The sequence below is a fragment of the Dromiciops gliroides genome, chromosome 4 (assembly GCF_019393635.1).
Source record: "Dromiciops gliroides isolate mDroGli1 chromosome 4, mDroGli1.pri, whole genome shotgun sequence".
Lineage (NCBI taxonomy): Eukaryota > Metazoa > Chordata > Mammalia > Microbiotheria > Microbiotheriidae > Dromiciops > Dromiciops gliroides.
This window is the reverse complement of record NC_057864.1, coordinates 33,209,170-33,235,379: the sequence shown is the minus strand read 5'-3', so window position 1 is coordinate 33,235,379 and position 26,210 is coordinate 33,209,170. Positions and strand designations below refer to the sequence as shown.

Below are 26,210 nucleotides of genomic sequence, written 5' to 3'. Positions count from 1 at the left end.
CTCCCGGGCACTCTTTTGTCATCAAGAGGTTGGCATGTTGGCCATACGTATTCCGTGCCCCTTGTTGATCCTTGCTGGCCCCCGCCAGGTGAGTGTCTGCATTCCTGAGTCCTTTCCTTGGCAGGGACTTACTGAAGCTGGTCCAGCAGAGCTCCGGGGCCTCCCCCACTTTATGCAGGTGGTGGGCAGAATCCCTGCCAAAGGTCACGCAGCCAGCAGGCTTCCAACTGGAGCCGGAATGGACCTCCACATCCTGGCTCTGTCCTCCGGCCCCCAAACAATGCTACCTTGGCTACGGATGTGACTTCGGTCTGAAAATATTTCAAGGGGAGAAGCTTGGAGGAGGTGGAAGGGGCTCAGCTGGGGCAAGGGGCAGGGCGGGGGAAGCAGGGGAATGTCTAGGAATAATGGGAAGTGACTCAGAGAATGGAAACTTGGGTCAGACCTCAGGAAAGTCTTCCTGATCAGGAGGTCTGGCAGATGTTGAGCAGCCTCCCTCGGGAATCAAGCTGTTCATTGGACACACCCTGGGGGATACAAACAACTTGCCTCCCTCCGAGACAGGGACACAAGCCAGGGTTCCAGCAGCAGGCAGTCTCAAGTGGACCCTTCTCCTGAGTCTATGTCACTCCTGAGGTCAGGACTCACAAGCCCCTTCCTGCTCTAGGCCAGAGCCAGGTGCAAAAACCCCCAACCAAGTGCTCCGCAGCCTGGCTCCTAAACATCTCTTTTTTTCCTTTTTCCCCCATTTATTTAAAATTTTCTTTTTTCCCAAATTACATGTCAAAACAATTTTTTAACATCGATTTTTAAAACTTTGTGTTCCATTTCTCTTCCTCCCTACCACCCCATCCATCCTTACGAACTCAAGCAATTCAATATAAGCTATACATGTGTAGTCATGTCCATGTCCATGTTAGTCAGGTTGTGAAAGAAAACAGACAAAAAACTTTAGAAAAAGAAACTAAAAAAACATGCTCCAACCTGTATTCAGACACCATCAGTTCTGTCTCTGGAGATGGATTGCATTTTTTCATAAGTGCTTCAGAGATGTCTTGGATCATTGTGTCACTGAAAATAACTAAGTCATTCACAACAGATCATCTCACAATATTGCTGTTATTTTGTATACAGTACATTTCACTCTGCATCAGCTCACGTAAGTCTTTCCAGGTTTTCCTGATACTAAGCATCTCTCTTTTTCTTTTTTTAATAACAATTTGTTTTTTTATTTAGCACTTCTACAAATTATGCCTTAACAGCAAATTTCCAAAGAGGGTACAGGCGTTCCTTCCTCTGCTGTTTTTTGGTCTTCAGGCTTTCCTTGTGCTTATTAAGCCTGTGGCGCATGACACGGGTCTTCTTGGGCCAAAGGTCCAGGGGCTTGTATTTCTTGCCCTTATAGAATTTCCTGAGGTTCTCTTTCTGTGTCTGGTTGATGACAGTCAGGACTTGGGCACCAGATTTTCAGACAACTTGGATCTTAGATAGCTTGGATGCAGCTCCTCCGGTGACCTTAGCCATTCTCAATTGGGAATCTTACACCTTTAAATCATCTAACTGTTTAAGTAGCTCCTCCTTCTTTTTCCCACGAAGATCTCTGGCCTTGATTTTTGCCATGATCGAAGATACGACAGCCTGCCACCGGATCCCATCTCTTTCTTTTTAAAAAAAAAATTTTATTATTTTCCAGTTACATATTACATTTAAGGATAGTTTTCAACATTTGTTTTCACTGGATTTTTACTTCCAAATTTTTCTTCCCCCCCCCTCCTCCCCAAGAAGAAAGCAGTCTGATATAGGTTGTATATGTACACAGTCCAAAAGCAGAAGCAATATTATTCAATCTGCATTCATAATTCACAGTTCTTTTTTCCGGATGTTGAAAACATTTTCTATCATGAGTTCTTCGAAACTGTTTTGGATTGTTGCACTGTTGAGAAAAGCCAAGTCTATCCCCATTGTTCATCCATCACACAATGTTGCTGTTACTGTGTATAATGTTCTCCTGGTTCTGTTCCTCTTAGTCAGCATCAGTTCATGTAAGTCCTTCCAGGTTTCTCTGAACTCCTTCTGCTCATTATTTCTTACAGCACAATAGTATTCCATTACATTCATATACCACAACTTGTTTAGCTATTCCCCTATCGATGGGCATTCCCTAAGCATCTCTTTCTAATAGTCACTCTGTTAACCATTAGGCTGACCTGTCCAGTCAAACCAGCCTGCTCACTTTCCTTTACATCCCACACTCCATCTCCCATGGCTTCCTCTCAGAATCTTTCAAACTAGGCTCAGTCCAGCACCACCTGGTCCCTCCTATCCCCACAAAGTTCTAGTGCCCCCCAGATTACCCTGCTTTTATTTCGTATGTGTACTTTAATGTTTCCATGTTTTCTCCCCATACATAACCAGGCACTGATTTGCTTTGCACAGTGTCTGGATCATAGTAGGCATTTAATAAATGCTTATTGGTGGATTGAATGCTCAGCCTTTTTACCCCTTGTGGAGGTAAGTGGGACTTCCCTTGTCTTTTATTTTTTGGAGGGATCCAAAGAGCAACAGAGCCAAGAACTGACCAGGGTCAGCATGGGGGGGGGGCACTAACCTTGGACTCTCCCTCACATGCCTCAAGAAGGGAATTAGTCCTTGGCCCCAGGCTTGGCCAGGCAATGGTATAATTTCTATGCCCAAGAGGTGGTGGCTGTGGAGAAGAGAACCACAGACAAAATGGCGAAAGGTCCCCAGAGAGAGGAGGAGGGTCTCTTCTTGTTTGTTTTGTTTTTGTTTTTGTTTTTTGTGGGGCAACTGGGGTTAAGTGACTTGCCCAGGGTCACACAGCTAGTAAGTGCCAAATGTCTGAGGTCAAATTTGAACTCAGGTCCTCCTGAATCCAGGGCCAGTGCTTTATCCACTGAGCCACCTAGCTTCCCCTGGAGGGCCTCTTCTTTTTTTTTTTTTTTTTAGTGAGGCAACTGGGGTTAAGTGACTTGCCCAGGGTCACACAGCTAGTAAGTGTTAAGTGTCTGAGACCGGATTTGAACTCAGGTACTCCTGACTCCAGGGCCGGTGCTTTATCCACTGCGCCATCTAGCCGCCCCTGGAGGGCCTCTTCTTAAAGCCAGCAGTTTCTGGTTCAGTGTTCTGTCTGCATCCCCCTCCCCCTGCTGCCAAATTCCAAAGCTCAGGGGCTGAGCCCACAAGACCCACTGGTAGTGGATTCTAGGGATCCCAGCTCAGCTCATGCATGGTCCTTGGGGCAGATGAAGGGATTTCTTGATTATTTCCATTCCATATGGAAGTCTAGACCCAAGCTATGTTCTTCAGGAAGAATTCTAGGTCAGGAGAATAGAACCTAGAGAGAACAAATTCAGCAAAGCTCCCAAGTAAAACCATGTAGCCCCAAGGCTTGGTTTACGGGGTCATAGGCTTCCCAAGTGATCATCTTGGGTCCCTTTTCTCCTAATCAGACTACGGCTTCCATGAGGTCAGGAACCATGCCTTACCTAGGTTTTGCACCGCCTAAGTGGACAGGCCCAGTCAAAGGCATAGAAGTTCAGAACTGGACTGGGTGTCAGGGTTCTTTGATCCAGACTGTACAAGACTCCCTGAGGGCCAGGGCTGCTGAGGAGATGTGGCTGAGCCTGCCCAAGCCTGCCCAGGTAGGGGTCACTGAGAAGGCACCCAGGTTAGGAGGAACTTGGGGGCTCCCTGGGTTGTCAGAAGCTGCCAAAGTCTCAGACATGGGGGGTGGGCTAGTTCTCAACCTGGAGGGTGGAGGGGCACTCAGGAGCCCTTGGAGCCCCCCACCGCCACCCTCACTGGGGCATCTTTAGCAGTTTTCTAGCTGAGGCACATCGAATGTCCCCATGACTCTTCTTCAGAGTCCTTGCCAACCTTCCAGGTGCTGTCCAGGCTGGTCCATTGCTCTCTGAGCATCTGCTGGGAGCAGAACCAAAGAGCAGTGACCATGCCCATCCAGTGGGATGGGGGAGGCCCCAGGGAGACTAAGGCTCTTCCACCAAACTGTTCAACCACTTCTCCTTCCTGGCCACCCCTCTCCAGCACTTTCTGGGCAGCCATCAAAGCTTGGTAGGGTTGAGAATGTTGTTCATGCATCCTCTCCCCACAGCCAAGCCTTCTGACACTGGGATCTGAGGCCTGGGAATAGAGGAAGAGCAGGAGCCACAGCCATGAGAACCCACTCCCACCCCTTCCCCCACCCCGGGGGACCTGGTGGCTGGCAGTTCTGTCCAACAAGAGATGAAGGACCCAGGCCAAGGACCACTACTCAAGAGCCCCATTGCTGTGCAGCTCACCATTACCTGGCCATAAAAATAATTGAGCATAACGAGGGCGTTAATAATCTGACACTAATGCTTTAAAGGGACAGGAAATTATCCGCTGGGCTGCATTGAGTGTGCGGATGGCACTTAAGGTTTGCAAAGGCCTCGGTAATAAGTGCCTGGGGAGGCGGAGGTGGCGGCTGAAGGGGGGCAGCCAAGTCTTAGGCTGTTGGGCTAGTACTCCTGGTCTCCTCTGCCTGCTTTGCTTCTGCTTTAGCTTCTACCCCTCCCCATCTCCTCCTGCTAATCCCCCTTCTTCTGGAGAAGTCCCTGGGGACTTGTGGCCAAGAGGATTCTGCAGTAGTCCAAGAGTGAGGTGACGATGGTGATATCCAAACAGAGATGGGGCTGTTTAGGAGAGATGCTACAAACATAAGACTTGGGGAATGACCAGATATGGGGGACAAGAGAGGGTGAGGACTTAAGGATGACACACCCAGGAATCTGGAAGATGGCTTCCTCTACTGTAATGAGGATGTTAGGAAGGGAAGAGGATTGGGGTGGGGAGAAGAGGATGAGTTCATTCTGGATGTGTTGAAGTTAAAATGTCTACAGGACTTGCCAGTTGCAATGTCTAATGGGTAGTTGGAAATTCGAGGCTGGAGGTGTGGAGAGATTAGGACTGGACAAGTAGATGAATTGTAGAGATGATAAGAGCAATGATGGGGTCTAATGAGATCAGCAAGAGAAATAATGTAGAGGGAGAAGAGAAGAGGGCCCAGGAAAGAGCCCCAAGGGACACCCACTATTGGTAGGCATGACCTGGATAAAGATCCAGCAAAGGGGGACATCTAGGTGGCACAGTGGATAAAGCATTGGCCTTGGATTCAGGAGGACCTGAGTTCAAATCCAGCCTCAGACACTTGACATTTACTAGCTGTGTGACCCTGAGCAAGTCATTTAACCCTCGTTGCCCTGCAAAAAAAATCAATGATCCCATGATTTCAGGGGGCAGCTAGGTGGTACAGTGGATAAAGCTCCTGCCCTGGATTCAGGAGGACCTGAGTTCAAATCTGACCTCAGACACTTGACACTTACTTGCTGTGTGACTCTGGACAAGTCCCTTAACCCTCATTGCCCTGCAAATTTTTTTTTAATTAAAAAAATTTTTTTTAAAGATTCAGCAAAGGAGACTGAGAAGGAGCATTCAAACAGGTAGGAAGAGAACCAAGAGAGAAGATTGTGAGGAAGATCTAGAGAGAAGAGAGTATCAAGGAAAAGAGGGTTGTGGACAGCGTCAAAGGTTTCAGAGAGGTCAAGAAGGATGAGGCCATTAGATTTGGCAATTAAAACATCGTTGGTGTCTTTGGAAAGAGAAAATTCTGTTGAATGAGAGAGTTGAGAGAAGAAGAAGGGAAGTGGAAGCATCAGTGGTAGGTTACATTAGCCATGAGAGGGGGCAGAGATATAGGACAAAAATTCATGAGGGGGCAGCTAGGTGGCACAGTGGATAAAGCACCAGCCCTGGATTCAGGGGGACCTGAATTCAAATCCAGCCTCAGACATTTGACACTTAACTAGCTGTGTGACCCTGGGAAAGTCACTTAACCCTCATTGCCCTGCAAATAAAACCAAACCAAACCAAACCAAAAAAAAGTATTCATGAGGATACCTAGATCAGGCGAGAGTTTTTTAAGGATGGGGAGACAGAGAGTAGGGAAGCAGAGAGTAGGCATGGAGTGATTGAAGATAAATGAGAGAATATGGACAATAGATTTGCTGGAGAAGACTGGATAAAATGGAATTGCTTGTGCATGTAAAGGGGTTAGCCTTCACCAGGAGAGCAGATGAAGAAGGGGAAAGTGACAGAAGGTATCTGAGTGATATGAGATGAGAAGGAAGAGAGACGAGGGAGCTCATGTCCAATGGCCTCAATTTTTTTTCAGTGAAATATAAAGCAAGGTTACCAATTGAGAGGGTAGGGGTAAGGTTTGGGAGCTATGGGAGGTTTGATGAAAGATGAAAAAAATTGGAAGAGCTGCTGTGATGAATGTAATAGTGAGTCAATTAGGGAGGTGTAAAAAGATTGCCTTGCTGCGGTGAGGGCCCACTTAAGATTATGTAGCACAAACTTATAGTAGATCCAGTCAGCACAGTTTGGTGATTTTCTCCAGCTTCGTTGAGCAGCTCACAATAAAGTCAGCAGATGGTGGGAGTGATCCAAAGTTGGGATTTGATCTTGCCCTTTACTCTGGTTCTGTCTGGAGTTTCCATTGACTTTATGTAGCAGCTACTCTCAATCTTCCTTGGGTCTCTCCATTGTCCTCTGAGTAATTCTTATCTTGAGCTCTTCAAAGACAGTGGACAGGCCACTAGGTATAGTTCTAGGGCCACAGCTCTAGGGTTCACCACTTATATTCAATCTCATCTTATCTACTGGCTCCTCCCTGCTGCATAGGAGCATAGCTATGGCCCCATCATCCTTGAAAAAGCCCTCATTTCTACTAGGCTGGTATCCAAAAAGAGATAAAAAACAAAAAGTTGAATTCTAAATTGAGGAGATGCCCATCAATTGGGGAATGGTTGAACAAAATGTGGGATGAGATTATGATGGAACACTATTGTGCTATAAGAAATGATGAGCAGGATACTAACAGAAAATCCTGGAAAGACTTACATTAGCTGATGCAGAGTGAAATGTACTGTATACAAAGTAACAGCAATATTTTAAGATGATCAGCTGTGAATGACTTAGTTATTTTCAGCAATACAATGATCCAAGATAACTCTGAAGGACTTATAACACATGCAATCCATCTCCAGAGAAAGAACTGATGGTGTCTGAATACAGACTGAAGCATAATTTTTTAGTGCCTTTTCCTAAAGTTTTTTTTGTCTGTTTTCTTTCACAATCTGACTAATGTAGAAATGTTTTGCATGATTACACATTTATAACTTATATGAATTGTTTGCATTCCTAAGGGGGCTCGGGAGGGAGGGAAGAAGAGAATATGAAACACAGAGTTTTTTAAATTGACATTAAAATTGGTTTTACATATAATATGGGAAAAAATAAAATTCTAAATAAATGGGGGGAAAAAAGAAAAAGCCTTCATTTGATCCGGCTACCATCTTTTATCCCTCCTCCCCTTCATGGCTAAACTCCTTGGGAACACTGCCTTTACTTCTTTTCCTCTCACTCTTTTCTGTAATGATTAGCCTGGCCTCATTCTACCAGAACAAGGCCAGCTACATTTCCTGCTCGGAGTTCTTGTGGGGTACTCCTGAGGTTAGGAGTATCTCTTCTCTAATGCTATTGGCTTGAGTTTCCATTCTGGTGTGTTGAGATTGGGGTTCTGTCTTCCTGACTCCAAGCCCAGGGTTCTTACTGTAACCTGTCTCCGAGAGACTCATCACACATAACCCCCAAACCCTGAGTTTTAACACTCTCCCCTTGGGTTCCTAGGACTTGAAGGAGCATTGGAACCCTAAGAGGTATCTCTCCCCACCACCTGTACATATACATTCACTTTGGATGTAACATAGAGTCAATATAGGGGTTGGATGGGGGTAAGCAGAAGCCAAGAGAATGACTTAACTAGAAGAGATTTAAGTCCAGGCTTAGGAATCTCCTCCATCCTATAAACAACAAGACTCCCCACCAAGGATAGCATCCTTGGCTAGGGGCCTTCCATCCAGCCCCTGATCTGCCCTCCACTCTTAACCTTTATTCCATTGAGAAGACAGGCTCCAAAATAGAATCTCTCCACTTCCCTTCTTACCTCTCTAGCTCCCTGTCTTTGCCCACCCTCTCTTCCAGGCTCAGGGAATTCAGTGGCTCTCCATCTCTCCTCTTTAGAATGGAGCTAGCTAGCTCCATCTATCATATCTGGAGGACAGGACCCAAGATCACTGGCAAAGATCATGACATCATGCAGGTTTTAGCTTGGCCAAGGGGTTGTTCAATTGTTGCTTCCTCTAGAATTTGGAGGCAGTAATCATATGAACTGTCTCAGAAAGGGTGGGGTCCTCCTCATTAACCGGACATCTTCAAGCGAACCCATTTGTTGGGTGTTTTTAGAGGGAATTCCACTTTGATTATGGATTGGCCGAGGTGGTCTCTGAGGCCCTGTACAATTCTGGAATTCTGGGATTCTTTTTCATTCTTCTGCAGTTCTCTCATTTGTGGTTTTTCAGCCAATGCTTACTTGGCAAAGGTAGCTGTCAAGCAATCCACAAGCATTTCTTAAGTACAGACTCTGAGCTGGCACATAGCAAGCCCCGGGCTAGGGGATGAGAATAAAATGAGCAGTCTCTGCCTGCAGGGAGTTTGCATGTCTCTCTTGGGAAACAACACAAATGTTTATGAGCAGATAGATATAAACTCTATAGGAAGGAAATACAAATTAATTTGAAGTCACTGGCCATCCTGGTTATTAGCTTCTGGATGTCTTTATCTCATCTAGATCGCCTCTAAAACATGGCTCCCTAAATTAGACACAGATCTCAAGGACAGGATGCCCAAGGAGACTGATGTGGATGCAGCCTCTGCAGGAGAGGCTGCTAAGATGCATCTCCACGGAGGTGGCTTCCCAGGATGATGGCTGAAATGGATGGTGGATATGCTAGAAGTAAGGCTCTTGGGTTCAGGCTCATGGGGTGTCCACATCAGGGTCTTAGAGAAGATGGTGGTCAAGGTGGCGGTGGGGGTTTGACTACTAGGCTTTACCATTTGCCCTACCTCTCTGTCCTCCAGATCCGTGGGTCCTTTCATCTGCCCTTATGATGCATTGGAAGGACCCCTGGGCATTGCTATCTCTCCTGCTGAAGAGACTTTTGAGGACTTAGGACTTTTGAGTCTACAGAAGCCTACATGCACCCTACAGCTGAGCCCTCCTCCATTTGCTGACTCCTCTAATTAGAGTGTGAGTTCCTTGAGAGCAGGAACTAGCTTGGTGGGTTTTTTTCTATTTGAATACCTAGTGCTTAGCACATGGTAAGTGCTTTAAAAATGCTTTTTCATTCATTCATTCATTCATCAATCTATACTCAACTAGTCAGGAGTATTGGAAAAACAATTAAAAATGAATCAGTTGTATTAGCTATGAGTGTGTGGGAGAGGATAATATTGTAGTATTTACTATTGATAAGACATTTTTCAATTGTGCTTATAAGATTTTTTTCACAATATTTGAGACTGAGTATTTATTTCCTTTTTTTAACATAGCAGTCCGGGGGCAAGCCTAGGCTACAAAGCCATGCTTCTTAATTTTCCAGCTACTAGGGGTTATTATGTTGTCTGGAACACTCTATATAGTCAAGCTTAGATTCATATAAAATTTCACAGAGTCTGAGTTGAAAGGAACCTCAAGGAACAGCTAGTCCAATTTATACAGAATCACAAAACTCTTCCTACACAATTTCCAATATATATACATATATTTTTTCAATATACATGTATACAATATACGTATATATACATATAATGCAGATATACAATACAGATATATTCGTATACATGTGTATATATAAAATCTGTGTATGCACATACACATATAACATATAATATATACATACACATACATACATATATATACACACACACACTCAGTTTCTGGTTAAAGACCTCTAGTAAGGGGGGATGGGAATACACTACTTTTGAAAGCAGTATATTTTCCTTTTTTAAAAATTCTGTTTTATTTTAAGTTCAGAATTCTCTCTCTCTTCCTTGTCCCACTCATTGAGAAGGTAAGAAAAACAAAATTCATTAGAAAGACATATAGTCATGCAAAACAAATTCCTTAATTAACCATGTCTAAGACAAAAAAGGAAGGAAGGAAAGGAGGAAGGAAGGAAAGAAAGAAAGAAAGAAAGAAAGAAAGAAAGAAAGAAAGAAAGAAAGAAAGAAAGAAAGAAAGAAAGAAAGAAAGAAGGAAAGGAAGGAAGGAAGGAAGGAAGGAAGGAAGAAAAAGAAAGAAAGAAAGAAAGAAAGAAAGAAAGAAAGAAAGAAAGAAAGAAAGAAAGAAAGAAAGAAAGAAAGAAAGAAAGAAGGAAAGAAAGAAAGAAGGAAAGAAGGAAAGAAAGAAAGATATTCTTCCTTGTGCATCCATCAGTTCTTTATCAGCAGGTGGATTTGACTCAATTCACTAGGACTCCCTCAGTTTCCAGTTCTTACCCATTGAAAAAAGAGCTGCTACAAATATTTTTGAGAATATGTGTCCTTTCCCTTTTTATCTGATTTCTTTGGGACATAGGCCTAGTAGCATTATTGCTAGATCAAAGGGTAGGTGCAGTTTAATGGCTTTGGGGGCAAAGCTCCAAACTGCCTTCCAGAATGGCTGGGCCAGTTCACAGTTTTACCAGCAGTTCATCAGTGCACCTGTTTACCCTTGGCCCTTCTAACATTTGTCATTTTCTGTTTTTTATCAATTTCACTGATTAGGTGGATGTGAGGTAGAACCCAGAGTTGTTTCAATTTGACTTTCTACAATTACTAGTGATTTAGAGCATTTTTTCTTTTCTTTTCTTTTCTTTTTTTTAGCAAGGCAATTGGGGTTGTGACTTGCCCAGGGTCACACAGCTAGTAAGTGTTAAGTGTCTGAGGTCGGATTTGAACTCAGGTACTCCTGACTCCAGGGCTGGTGCTCTATCCACTGCGCCACCTAGCTGCCCCTAGAGTATTTTTCACATGGCTGTTTATAGCTTAGATTTCTTCCTCTTAAAACTGCCTGTTCATATCCTCTGACCATTTATTATTTGGAGGCTATTTCACTTTTGAATACCTCCTACTGTTAGGAGGCAGTCAGGTAGTATAGTGGATAGATCATTGGGCCTAGGATTAGAAGGACCTGAGTTCAAATCTGGCCTCAGACACTTACTAATTATGTGACCCTGGGCAAGTCACTTAACCCTGTTTGCTTCAGTTTCTTCATCTGTAAAATGAGTTGGAGAAGGAAATGGCAAATCATTCCAGTATCCTTGCCAAGAAAACTTCAAAAGCAGCCATGAAGAGTCAGACATGACCGAAAACAACTAAACAACAACAATAACAACAATTATTAGGGAGTTTTCTGTATGTAAAGCCTAAATCTGCCTCTTCAATTTCACAGAATCTTAGAAACACTATATCACAGATCATCAAAGTAGGAAGGGATAAGTTGGTGAATGTTTTGCCTAATAATAAAGCTGAACTAGAAGTCCTAAAGCAAAGAGGTAGATTTGAACTCACAGATATCACTGAGGTCCACGTGTGGAATATGGTTTTGGAAGAGTACATCTTAGAGAGGTATGTAGGTAGATAAATGATACATAGATAGATAGATGATTGGATGGATGGATGGATGGGGGGTGGATGGATAGGTGGATGATAGAGAGAAAGGTGGATAGACAGGTGAGTGGGTGAATAACGGATGGCTGGATAAAGAGATATAGATAGAAAGATAGATGGATAGATAGGTGGATGGATGGATAGATAGATAGACAGGGCATTTATTAGGCATTTATCATTTGCCAATATCTGTACCATATGGTGGGGATACAAATACAAGTAAGCAAGACAGCCTCTGTCTCCAAGAAGCACACATTTTTCCCTTTAAAAAAAACTCATATTTACCAGAGTTTCTCCCAGAATCACATGGGACAAATATTTTTAAAGAAAAAAAAGAAAGAGGAAGAAGAAAAAAATCAGTGAACAAGCACATTTTTTAAGTTCTGGAAATATCTGCAAGGCCCATACCCATGGACTCTACCCCTTTGTGGAAAAGTGGGGTGAGGGTGTCTTCTCATATATTTTCTTTGTTCTTTATGATTTTACAGTATTCACTTTCTGAATGTTGTTCTTTGGAATGTCATTTTGGGATCACCATTGTTCTTTTTATTTACAATGTTGTCATTATTATTGTGTGTATTGTTTTCCAGGCTCTCCTTCCTCCACTCTGCATCAGTTCATACAGAGTACATTCTTCCCATGTTTCTCTGTCTCCATCCTGTTTTTCATTTCTTAAGAGCACAGTAATATTCTGGCACACTCACATTCCACAATTACCCAAACGATGGGCTTTCATTTTGTTTCCAGTCCTTGGCTATCACAAAAAGTGCTGCTTCCAATATTTTTTTGTTGCTTCCAATATTTAAGTGCAGAAATGGATGGTCTTCTTATCATTGACCAAGGAGCTTACATTATAGTATGGGAAGGCAATATACAAAAGGAAGTTGAAAATGGGAGAGGGGTATGGTTAGAGCAGGTGGTCAGGAAGTGGAGACCTTATCTTCCAGGCAAGGTTAGTTGAGAATTCACCTATCAAAACCCACAGTGCTTCTAGGGGGTGGAAAAAGAAGCTGTATAAGTTTAAAAAAGGAGAGGGTTGCATTTTTCATGCTTTTCATGCTATTATGGTAGTTTGGGGAAAAATGAATGAATGAAAAAATATTTTATTAAGTGTTGACTATATGTCTGTTGCTCTGCTCAGTACCGAAGATACACATCCAAGGAAACAAGGTAGTCCTTGCCCTCAAGGAGCTTACACTCTAATGGAGAAGTGACAGCAAATAAAGGGGAGATAGAGTTGGGAAGGGTGCAGCATGGCTGGGAGATCTGATGATTGATTCCAAAGGAGAGGTTGCTACTTATTTAGGGGTAACCCTTGAAGGCTGCAGTACTATTGCTCTTGAGTTCTCACTAGTGTTCTCTCAATTAGAAATCAGTCAACCTGGCTTATTTAGCTGTTAGAAAAGGTATCAACTGAGAAGTTAGTGGTATAAAACATCCCCCCCCCAAAAAAAAACAACCTGAGGTGTACTTTCCCACGAATACCCATGACATCCGTAGGGAGAGTGGGTTCATACTTAATGGTATGAAGTACATATGTAAAAGATTACATCCCAGTTCCTTGATCTGGAAATCTGTTTCTTCCTTCAGAATCCTCATGAAGGTCCCCTCTCTTCTGGGGTCTGAGGTTAGTGCCTAATATCCAGAACTGGTCCTTTTCTCCACCACAAGAGGTCACACTCTCTGAAGTAGTTCTTCCTTGGATAAAGAGGACCTTTGTTCTGCGTTCATTCCTCCTTGTTGTGTCCCTCCACTCCTGATGTAAGTGATCCTATTGCCATGAGCAACCCATTCTGGTGGACAACATTCCCTTTGACATTCATAGGAACTATGATTTAACCACTGGATCTTTTTTTGGGGGGGGAAGGGCAATTGGGGTTAAGTGACTTGCCCAGGGTCACACAGCTAGTAAGTGTTAAGTATCTGAGGTTGGATTTGAACTCAGGTTCTCCTGAATCCAGGGCCAGTGCTCTATCCACTGCGCCACCTAGCTGCCCCTAACCACTGGATATTATAGAATCATGAGCTCACCTGGATATTCCCAGAACACTTGGTTTGCCTGAAATTAAGAAAGAACAAGTCCAAAGAGGCAGAGGTAGCTATATACTGAGAACTATGTACTCATATACCCAATTGGCAGGTGGGAGACAGGGTAAGGACCCTTTCTCCCAACTGACTCTTTTTATCACAGGTTAAGGGAGCTTTACGAAGACCCCATGAAGGGGTAAACAAGAGATATGAGTTATTCATATGCTACATGTCTTCTCTAAGTCTGATCCCACTTTTCCCTGGATTCTGTATGTGCTTGTGGAAGAGTGTGGTACAGACTTTTGGGAAAATTAACCAACTGGATTGGGGGGGGGGTTGTAGGACAATGAGGGTTAAGTGACTTTCCCAAAGTCACACAGCTAGTAAGTGTCAAGTGTCTGAGGCCAGCTTTGAACTCAGGTCCTCCTGAATCTAGCACCGGTGCTTTATCCACTGCACCACCTAGCTGCCCCTACAGCAAACTAGTTTTAAATCAGGCATTCCAATAGTAGTCTTGTCTAATGGTAAAGCAGTTTTAGCTAAACCCTGGAAGGTAGTTACTAGGTGTATGTTGTTGGGGAGGGAGGAGTTTCATAAGACCACAGCTGTAAAGATGGAAAGAACTTTTGAGTCCAACCTTTTCATTTTACAGATGAGGAAACTGAGGCTGAGAAAAGGTTAAGTGACTTGCCCAGAGTCACACAGCTGGTAAGTGTCTGAGGCAGAATTTGAGCTCCAGTCTTCCTAACTCCAGGTCCAGTGCCCTGGATCCACTTGCATTCAGTTCTGAGTACTACTGTTTAAGAAAAATATTGATAAACCCAAGAATATTCCTAAGAGGCCAATAAATTGAGGAAGGGCTTAAAGATCATCTTTCATGAGAATCACTTGAAGGAACATGGGATGTTTAGTCTAGAAAAGAGAAGCCTGGGGCAGCCATTAGGGAATGAGCACTGTCCTCAGGTACCTGAAGGTACCTGTCATGTGGAGGAAAGATCAGATACATGTGTTCTGTTTATCCCCAGGATCAAAGGGGGGGGCAAGAAACTGCTCAGAGATATCTGGAGGCTTCCAACAACCACAATGGACTGTCTTGGGAGATGCCACCTCTCTGAGAGCTTTAGGGAGTGGCTGGATGGCTGCTTGGCATGTATTTTGTAGAGGGGATTCAGAAGTCCCTTCAGACTCTCCAGGTCAGTGCTCAGAGGAAGGTGACCAGGATAGTGACAGCCTGGGAGGTCCTATAATGTTATAAAAGGGTTGGTTAAAAGAACTGGAGATGGACAGCTTGAGGAAGAAAAGACACGTAGCATAATAGTGTTTGGGGGTGATTAATTAATAGATTTTATAGATGCCTTTTGTCTCCACATTACCATTATTTTGAAAAACAAACAAGCAAACTCTTCCTTCCAGATTGAACCCTCCCTTTTGATAAAGAAAAACAACTGAGTTAAAGCACGCCACAGGGATGGCATCAATCAATTGAGCAAGCAATTGACAGGCAGTTATTAGCTGCCTCCTATGTGGCAGGTGCTGGGATGAAAAGACCAAAATGAAGCAATCCTTGATCGCAAGGAGCTGACATTCTATCAGGAGAGACAACTCGCCCAGAGATAAATAAACCTAGAATAAACCCAAAGTAAATACAGTGCGCTTTGGGGAAGGAGGATACTAAAAGTTTGGGGATCAGGAAAGGCTACATGTAGAATGTAGTATTTGAACTGAGACTAGAAGGAAGCAAGGAATTTTGTGATGGGAAGGTGAGGAAGGAATGCGTTCCAGGCACAGGGAATGAATGGCCAATGCAAAGACTGGGACATGAAAGATGGACACCATGTTCAATAGCTAGTCGTTTTTGTTCTTGGTTCTTTTTAAATTTTTTTTGCGGGGCAATGAGGGTTAAGTGACTTGCCCAGGGTCACACAGCTAGTAAGTGTCAAGTGTTTGAGGCCAGATTTGAACTCAGGTCCTCCTGAACCCAGGGCCGGTGCTTTATCCACAGTGCAACCTTAGCTTCCCAATACCATGTTCAAGAAAGCAAAAAGAACAAACCAGAGCGATATTAGGACTGTTACCATTTTCAAGTGCATATTTCATGACATAAAGAACTATTTTTTCTGGTGTATTAATATTCAAAATAAAATCATAACTTTTTATTTAAAATTAAAAAAAAGAAAGCAAAAAGGTTGTTTGACTAGACTGTCAATTGAAGGAATTGGTATAATGTAGGATGACACTGGAAATATAGGTTGGACACAGATTGTGAAGGGCTTTAAAAGCTAAATAGGAGTTGATATTTTATCTTGGGGGTAATAGGGAACCATTTGAGTTTACCAAGTAGAGGGGTGGCATAGTTGGATCTGTGCTTAAGGAACACGACAGGCAGAGTTGTGATAAATAACTGGAAGTGCAGAGATACTTGAGACAGAAATACTAATGGGGAGATCAGCCTGAACTAAGGTGGTGGCTGTATTGGTAGAGAGAAAGGGTCAAATGCAAGAGATGTACAAGTAGAAAAGATGAGATTGGGCAGCTAGTTGGATACATGTGGGGTGGAGGGAGGGAGAATGGAGATTGTTAACCTGACAGCCTGGGAGGATGGTGGGGCCCTCAAGAGAAATAAGGAAATTCAGAAGAGGGATGGGCTCTGGGAGAAGATAATAAGTCCTATTTTGGACATGTTGAGTTTAAGATGCTTCTGGGACATTCCATTTGAGATACCTAACAAGCAGTTAGTGATGTAGGACTGGAGTTATAGACTGAGACTGGAGATAAAGATGTTGGAATGATCTGCATAGAGATGGCAATTACGAGGTAGGAAGATGGGGGTAAAGAGAGAAGAGTGAAGAGGACCCAGAATAGAGCTTTAAGGTACAACAGAACTTGGAAATGTGATATGGATGATAAGCCAACAAAGAAGATTGAGAGAGATAAGACCAGAAGCCTTAGAGCGTTTCCTGGGGATACTGACAGGTTAATTAAATTATCTAATTAGTATGTATCAGAGATAAGACCTGAACCCAGGTCTTCCAGACTCTGATTTTGTCTCTTTAGCCACTGTATCTTTTCCCTAACTTGCTGTTTCTTACTGCATGATAATAGTCCATCACAATCCTACTTCCAGCCCAGCCCTCACAGCCATTATCCCAGGAAGCATTTTCCATGGATAAGGAACTAGCCATCTGCACCAACTGCCAACGGTCACCCACAGGGCAGGGGGGCCAACCTGGATGAAGCAACAAGGTACCTGAGGGACATAGAAGGAGGAAATCTGGGCCAGATAGTTTAGGCCATGACCACCACCTTGATTGCCATTTCCCCTCAGACCATGAAATGGACAGCCCAGGAGCCTGAACCCAAGAGCCTTGGGAAGGGCTCTGCTTTCAGCCCATGCCTTCAGTCATCATCCTTGGAAGCAGTCCCTATGGAGATTCAGTCTGGAAGCTGCTCCTACAGGGGCTACAGCAACAGCTACTGAAGACCCAGAAAATAAAGTTCTCCTCTTCCCAAAGGACTATAAAGCTGTGCATACCCTTCCAAGCCCAGCAATACCACTACTAGGTCTTCTTCCCAAAGAGATCATAAAAAGGGGAAAAGAACCCACATGTGCAAAATTTCTAGCAGCTCTCTTTGTGGTGGCAAAGAATTGGACATTGAGGGGGTGCCCATCAATTGGGGAATGGCTGAACAAGTTGTGGTATATGAATGTGATGGAATAAGATTCCACTATAAGAAATGCTGAGCAAGTGGATTTCAGAAAAACCTGGAGAGACTTTTATAAACTGATGCTGAACCAGGAGAATATTGTACATGATAACAGCAGCGTTATTCTATGATCAAGTGTGATAGACTTAGCTCTTCTCAGCATTACAATGATCCAAGACAATTCCAAAAGACTCATGATGGAAATTGCTCTCCAAATTCAGAAGAACTATGGAGTCTGAATGCAGACCAACGTATACTATTTCCACTATGTTTGTTGGGGTGGGGGGTTTCTTTCTTGTGTTTTTTTTTCCTTTTTTCTGATTCTTCTTTCACAACATGACTAACATAGAAATATGTTTAACATGATTGTACATATATAACCTATATCAGATTGCTTGCTTTCTTGGGGAGGGAGGAGGGAAGTAAGGGAGGGAGAAAAAGTTGAAACTAAAAATCTTACAAAAATGAAGGTTGGAAACTATCTTTACATGTAGTTGGAAAAAATAAAATACTATTAAGAAAGAAAAAAAGAAAGTTTTCACCACTAAAGTCCTTGGCTCTGTCAAATAGTTCAGCATGAAAAACTGATAGGATTTTATTATTAGAAATGACATGAAAGAAGAAGCCTGACCATTTACTTGGCTGCTGCACCCCCAAGGACCAGGGAACCTTTCCATCTCTCGTGCACCTGAAACCTTCCCTAGACTTTTCTCCCCCATTGGACTGGGAGCTTTTTTGGGGGGAGGACAGGGACCATGTGACTTTTCTGTTTGTATCCTCAGCTCTTAGCACTGGACTTTCTTTGTACAGAGTAAATTCTTTTTTTTTTTCACAGAGTAAATTCTTAATAAATGCTTCATTAATTCATATTCTATGCCATAGTTTATTTCAACCATTCCTTAATGGATTGTCAATCACTTTGTCTCTGGTCCTTTGCAACTACAAAGGGTGCTGTTATTGATATTTTTGTATATATTGGACCTTTGTGTCTTTGACAGCCAGCTAGTTGACATAGTGCATGGAGTGCTACGCTAGCAGTCAGGAAGACTTGAGTTCAAATTCTGCCCCAGACACTAGCTGTGTAGTCCAACCTCACTGAGTATCAGTTTCCTCATCTGTAAAATGCACCCCCATTTTAATAGCACCTACCTCCCAGGGTTGTTGTGAGAACCAAATGAAATAACCTAAAAGTGATACAGAAATTTAAAAAACTTATTGGGGTATAGATCCAGCAGTAGAATTCTAATTAAAGTGTGTGGATAGTTTAGTCACTTGTCTTATGTAAATCTAAATTGATATCCACGTTTCTTTGACCATTCCCCAGATCAACCCACAGTGTATTACTATGCCTGTATTTCTGCAGCATTTTTTGCAACATTGACTGTCTCCGTTTTTGTCATCTTTTCTGGTTTGAAGGATAGGAGTGAAACCTGAGAGTTGTTTTAATTTGTATTTCTCAAGGATTTGGAACATGTTTCCACATGGCCATCCATAGTTCGTAGTCCTTTTGAAGGTGACTTATTCATATTTTTGTTCACTCAGCTATTGGGGAATTTCTTTATTTAAAGGGTCATCGGTTTGGAAGAGTGATTCACCTTCTGCTAGGCCCCAGAGATCATTACTATCGTAGGAAAAATGGGTGGAAGTTCTAAAGAGGCAAAGTGAGGCTTGACATAGGGTGGGGGTGGGGGTTGAGGTGGGGGAAATCTTTCCAATGATTAGAATTATCCAAAGTGGGTAATGGGATGCTTAAGAGGCAATTGAGTCAGGGCAGCTAGGTGGCGCAGTGGATAAAGCACCGGCCCTGGAGTCAGGAGTACCTGAGTTGAAATCTGGCCTCAGATACTTAACACTTACTAGCTGTGTGACCCTGGGCAGGTCACTTAACCCCAATTGCCTCACTAAAAAAAAAAAAAAAAAAAAAAAGAGGCAATGAGTCACTCATCTCTGGAAGAGTTTCAGCAAAGGTGGGATGGTTATTGTTCAGGTATTTTGTAGAGGGGCTTCTTGTTCATGAGTGGGTTGGACTTGGTAGCTGATTTTCTTGCTTCCTAGACCCCAAGACAGATGGTAGATTCATTCCAGACTTTGTTTTGATCAGATCTTGAAAACAGTAAAACTACCGAATTTTCAGGATAATTAGATATCCTCACTTAGCACATATCACATAAGAACAATGATAATAACTTCATAGCTATACTACTTGAATTGGATTTGCCCATTTAACCAAACTATCAAAAACTGTCAAATATTTTCAGTCTGGATTTTCTTGGCATTTATATACAACTGAGACTCACATTTATGCAGTGCTGTAAGGCTTACAAAGTAATTTCCTTACAACAGCCTTTTGAGGGAAGGAATCCCCATTTGACAGCTGAAGAAACTGAGTCCCAGAGAGATTAAGTGATATGCACAGAATCATACAGCTTTATTTCAAAATTGGGATTCAAACTGGGATCTTCTAAATCTAAGAACAATTCTACATAACACTGATGCTAATTAATACCTTTCTGAGGCATTATCAGGGAGTGAGGTATTCCACTATTAGAAATTTATTCCTTTAAGTACCAACCTAATTTTAAAATAATTTTTATACCTTGTATTTTAACATCATCTACATTTCCTAATGTGTCTCTCCCCTAACCCTCTGCCAGAGAACCATCCCTTGTAACAAAAAATAAAAAAGAGGGGAAAACAATTCAATGAAATGAACCAACTCATTGAAAAAGTTTGACCTGATTTGCAATATTTCACACCCATAGCCCTTTGCTCCTGCAAAGACGTTGGGGAGGGTTTCAAGCACTAATTTAAACAAAATTTTGATAAGAAGCTTTGCAAAACATTTTACCTTCATCTGGGTCTTAAAGGGCATACTGAACACCTTTTCTGGATAATTAAAAATCACTTTTTTGAATACCAGTTATTACATTATGATAAACTAGAGTAACAGGATTATCAAACAGTCTACACTTTGCACCTCCACTTCCTCTCCATCTCTCTTCTAAATTCTTTGCAATCTGTCTTTCAAATGCATCATGCAACTAAAGCCACTCTTTCCAAAGTAATTAGGGATAGGTAGCTACAGGTGGTACAGTGTTGGACTTGTAGTCAGGAAGACCTGGGTTCAAATCCTGTCTTGGACACTTACTACCTTTTGATCCTGGGCAAGTCACTTAAGCTTTGTCTGCCTCAGTTTCCTCATTTAAAAAATGGGGTTGGGGGCAGCTAGGTGGCACAGTGGATAAAGCACTGGCCCTGGATTCAGGAGGACCTGAGTTCAAATCTGGCCTCAGACACTTGACACTTACTAGCTGTGTGACCCTGGGCAAGTCACTTAACCCTCATTGCCCCGCAAAAATTATACATATATATATATGTATGAATGAATAAATGAACAAACAAACAAACAAACAAACAAACAAATAAATAAATAAATAAACAACCGAACAAATTAAAAAAATGGGATCAATAATAGCTCCTACCTCCCAGGGTTGTTGTGAGGATCAAATAAGATAACATTTGTAAAGACTTTTGCAAAAATTACAATGCTCTATAAATGCTTGGTATTATTATTAATTGCCAAATGGACAATTATGGTGGACTTTTCTCAATCTTCATCTTTTTTGATTAGTCTGTAGCAATTAATACCATTGATCACCTTCTCCTCCTGAATACTCTCTCCTTTCTTAGTTTTCCTCCTACCTTTCACCCCCCTCCAACTATGGTGTCACTCATGAACTCTGTGCTAGGCCCTTTCTTCCTTTTCTTCTTTTTCCCATCCTATCACCACAATGGTGATTTTTTTCCTACTCTACACTCATGTGTTGCCGTACCACTCATTTGACACTTATTACTATGTACAGTTGTTGCCATCTCTTCTCCTCTGGCCTTCTCCATTATGACCCAGTAACCTCTTCATCCTGGAAGATCACTTCAGCCCTTGAAGTCACACCTCAGAAGTACCCTGGGTCCCCCTTTAATTGTACAGCTCCTCCCAAGAGAATTCTCCTTAAATGGAGGTGTTGGGAGTCAGTCATCTTTTCATTTCTTGCCAGGTTATACTTTTCCAGATTTCTCCATCATGTCCTTGATTGGGGTATAGGTACCTTTTCAGCTTCCTTTTATGTATCATCTTTTCCATTAGAATGTAAACTCCTTGAGGGCAGGATCTTTCTTTTTTGCTAGTAATTTTTATCACCAGCATTTACTTAGCACAGTGACTGGCACGCGTAAAGAGCTTAATGAATGCTTGTTAACTGACTTACTGCTTTTTGTTTTTCTCTCTGTACTTTCATTTGGTGACCTTATCAGCTTCTGCAGGTTCAAATATGATCTCAGTACAGAAGAATGCAGATTATATATCCACCCTTGGCTTCTCTACTGATCTCTAGTCCCAAATCACCAGTTGCCTAGTGGAACTTTCAAACTGGATGTACCATTGGCATCGTTTTTAAATTAAGTTTTATTTTTTCAGTTACTAAGGATTTACTTGTATTTCCTCCTACACCCCCCCTCCATCAAATAAAAAAGAAAAACAAACCCTTCCAACATATATGTATAATCCAGCAAAACAAATCTCCATGTTAGCCTGTACCCAAGAATGTGTCTCATTCAGTATATTTAGATTTAGCCCATCACCTCTTTATCAAGAGGTGGGTATCATTTCTCATGATGAGTCTTAGGGAATCATGGCTGATCATGACATTGATCAGGATTTCTAAGCCTATCAGAGCTGTTTGTTTTTATGGTATTGTTGTTATTGTATACATGATTCCCCTCTTCTTGACCATGATGCTCTTCATAAGTTCATACCAATTTTCCTGGGCTTCTTTTAAACCATCTCTTTATTTATTCATTCATTTATTCATTCATTTATTTATGTATTCATTAATTCATTTGTTTATTCATCCATCTATTTATTTATTTGTTCATTCCTTTATCTATTCACTCATTAATTCATTTATTGATCTAATTATTTATTTATATGCCTATGTATTTATTTATTCATTTGTTTGTTTATTTTGCTGGGCAATGAGGGTTAAGTGACTTGCCCAGGGTCACACAGCTAGTAAGTGTCAAGTGTCTGAGGCCGAATTAGAACTCAGGTCCTCCTGAATCCAGGGCAGGTGCTATATCCACTGTACCACCTAGCTGCCTCCTCTTTATTTCTTATAGCATGATAGCATTCTGTTATACACATAGACAATGATTTATTCAATTATTCCCCAATTGACAGACACCCTCCTAGTTTCCAGTTCTTTGCCACTACCAAGAGAACATTATATATTATATTGTCATGTATGTTATATTAATATTTATATACATGTTGTATATGGATATCTATGACTTTTTCCTTTTCCTTTGATCTCTTTCATGTATAGGTCTGGTAATGGTATCATCAGGTCAAAAGGTATGTACAGTTCAGTAACTTTTAGGGGCTTCCAACTGCTTTCCAGAATGAACATCCCAATTCACAGCTCTACCAGGAGCATATCAATATATCCTTTTCTTCACAATTCTCATAAACAATTGTCATTTTCACCAACTTTGCTAATAAGATGAGTTTGAAGTGGAACTTCTGAGTTGCTTTAATGTGTATTTTTCTAATTCTTAGTGCTTTGGATCATTAAAAAATATATATGGCTGTAACCAGATTGGATTCGCTTCCCCTGAGAGCTACCTATTCATATCCTTTAACAATTGGCAAATGGCTCTTATTCTTCTAAATTTGAATACATTTTTTATATATCTTGGAAAATGAAACCTTTCAGAGAAAGTTGTAAAGATTTTTTTCCTGGTTAACTTTCTGTTCTAATCTTAGCTAAATTGCATTTGTTTGTGTAGAACCTTTTAAATTTCATATAATCAATATTTTATTATTTTACTTTCTGTGATCCTGTCTATCTGTCCCTTGTTCTGGTCATGAACAATCCATAGATCTAAAAGAAAATGTCTTCGTTGATCCTCTAATTTGTTTATGATGTGACTTTTTATATTTATGTCATGTATTCATTAGGAGATTTTCATGGTATGTGGTGTGAGTGGTGATCTAAACTAAATTTCTTCCAGACCACTTTCCCATTTTTCCAGCAGGTTTTGCTGAAAAAGACCTCACTAGCTGGGGTCTTTGGGTTGATTGAACACTAGGCTACTAGTAGTTTTGTTTCTTTCATGTGTTATGTACCTAATATGTTCCACTATTTAATCAATCTCAATCTCTTTCTCTCTGTCTGTCTGTCTGTCTGTCTGTCTGTCTCTCTCTCTCTCTCTGTGTCTCCCCCAAGTGAAGTAGTATAAAGGGAGAAGAGAAGAGGGCCCAGGACAGAGTCCTGAGGAGCACCTATGGTTAGAAGACATGACCTGGAGGAGCCAACAAAGGAGACAGAGACATGGGAATCAACCTATCAAGATGCATGTCAAGTCAAGAGGCAATTTATTAAACACTTACAAGGAGCCAGGCACTGTGCGAACATTAGAAATATAAGATACAAGCAAAAAGAGAGTCCCTGCCCTCAAAGAGCTGACATTCTAACAAGAGAAGGAAGATGAAAAGGAGAAGAGAAGGTACTGATATGGAGGTATGATGTTGATGTCTGGAAAGTCAGAATTAGAGCCAAGAAGGGAATGAAGGATGGGTGGCCTGGGTCCTTCCTCAAAATGGAGATTGCAGTAGCAACTTGACAAATGGAGAAGGGGGTGTTGCAAGTGCCATGAGACCGTATCATGACAAGGCAGCTAAATATGGTTGAAAATTTGGGGAGTTGAGGGCAGAACTCAGAGACATACACAAGAAACTATAAGACTACAATTTCAAAGCCTGCTTTATAGAAATATGGACCTAAATAACTGGAAGAACATTAATTGCTCATGGATAGGTTGAGCCAATATAATAAAAATGACAGTGCCACCTAAATTAATTTATTTACTCAGTGTTACATCAATAAGACCACAAAGGGATTACTTTATACAATTAGAAACAATAATAATGAAGGTCATCTGGAGAAACCCAAGGTCAGAACTCCATCGATTTAATGACCATCTCTATGCTGATGATTCTCAATTTACCTATCCTGCCCTAGTCTCTCTGCTGACCTCAATCTTGCATCTCCAACTGCCTTTCAGACAATGAAGCAGTGATGCCTTTCAGACATCTCCAAGTAGTAAACTTAATATGTCCAAAACTGAACTATACCTTCCTCACCTCCTACCTTCCCTATTACTGTTAAGATTAACATCATCTGGGGCAGCTAGGTGGCCCAGTGGGTAGAGCACTGGCCCTGGAGTCAGGAGGACCTGGGTTCAAATCTGGCCTCAGACACTTAATACTTACTAGCTGTGTGACCCTGGGCAAGTCACTTAACCCCAATTGCCTCACCAAAAAAAAAAAAAAATCAACATCATCTCCCTAGTCTATGCAACCCAGGAGTCATCCTGGACTCCTCACTATCTTTCTTTCTTTCTCTCTTTCTTTCTTTCTTTCTTTCTTTCTTTCTTTCTTTCTTTCTTTCTTTCTTTCTTTCTTTCTTTCTTTCTTTCTTTCGGCGGGGCAATGAGGGTTAAGTGACTTGCCCAGGGTCACACAGCTAGTGAGTGTCAAGTATCTGAGGCTGGATTTGAACTCAGGTCCTCCTGAATCCAGGGCTGGTGCTTTATCCACTGTGCCACCTAGCTGCTCCCCTCACTATCTCTCATCACCACCACCCATATCTAAGCTTTTGACAAGGCCTGATGATTTCACCTCAGCAACATCTCCTCTGTCACTACTGCCACTCTGGTAAAAACCCTAGTGACCTGGACTATTTCAATAGCCTGTTAGTGGATCTACCTGCCTCAAGTCCCCCCTCCCTCCAATCAATCCTTCTTTTAGCCACTAAAGTGATTTTCCTATAGTGAGGGTCTGATCATGTCACCCCCAGTAAACTCCAGTGCCTCCCTATTGTCTCCAGGATCAAATAAAAAGGCTCTGTTTGTCTTTCAAAGCCCTTTCAAACCTAGCTCCCTCCTGCCTTTCTAGTCTTCTCACTCCTTATTCCCTGATGTATCTCTTCAGTCCAGTGACACTAGCCTCCTGGCTGTTCCATGAACAAGACACAACATCTCTCAGCTTCAGCATTTTCTCTGGCTGTCCCCCATACCTGGAATGCTCTCCCTCCTCTCCTCTGACTACTGACCTCCCTAGATTCCTTTGTGTCCCAACTAAAATCCTACCTTCTACAGGAAGCCTTCCCCAACCCCTCTTGATTCTTGTGCCTTCCCTTTGTTAATTATTTCCTATTTATCCTGCATATAGCTTGTTGTCTCCCCCATTAGAGGGCAGGGACTGTCTTTTTCCTCTTTTTGTATTCCCCAGGGCTTAACACAGTGCTTGGCACATAGTAGGCCCTTAATAAGTGTTTATGGATTAATTGACTGATTATATATTCATTCTATCATCATTTAAAAAGGGATGTCCCTTTCTATCTCTTTCTGCTGGATTTTGTTAGTAATACGTGGAAATGCAAATGACTTAGGTAGATTTATTTCATATTCTGCAATTTTGCTGAGGTAACTTCAATTAGTTTTTAGTTGATTATCTAGGATTCTATAAGTACACATTCATATCATCTATAAAAAGCAATACCTTTTCCCCATTTCCTTTGCTTTTCCCCCAGTTTCTTTTTACATGTCTTATTGTTTTAGTTAGGATTCCTGACACTGTCAAATTGTAGTGGTGACAATGAATATTATTGCTTTACCCCTGATCTTATTGGGAAAGACTCCAGTTTATCCCTATTGCATAGAATGTTGGCTCTTTATTTTAAATATATACTATTTATATACTATGTAAATATATAATACCATGTAGTATTATTATGCTGTGATAC

General features: G+C 41.8%; 1 pseudogene; it reads right to left on the bottom strand.

Moving 5' to 3' along the window:
- Positions 1-1,219: 1,219 nt before the first annotated feature.
- Positions 1,220-1,620, bottom strand: LOC122753125 (annotated as a pseudogene).
- Positions 1,621-26,210: the final 24,590 nt, after the last annotated feature.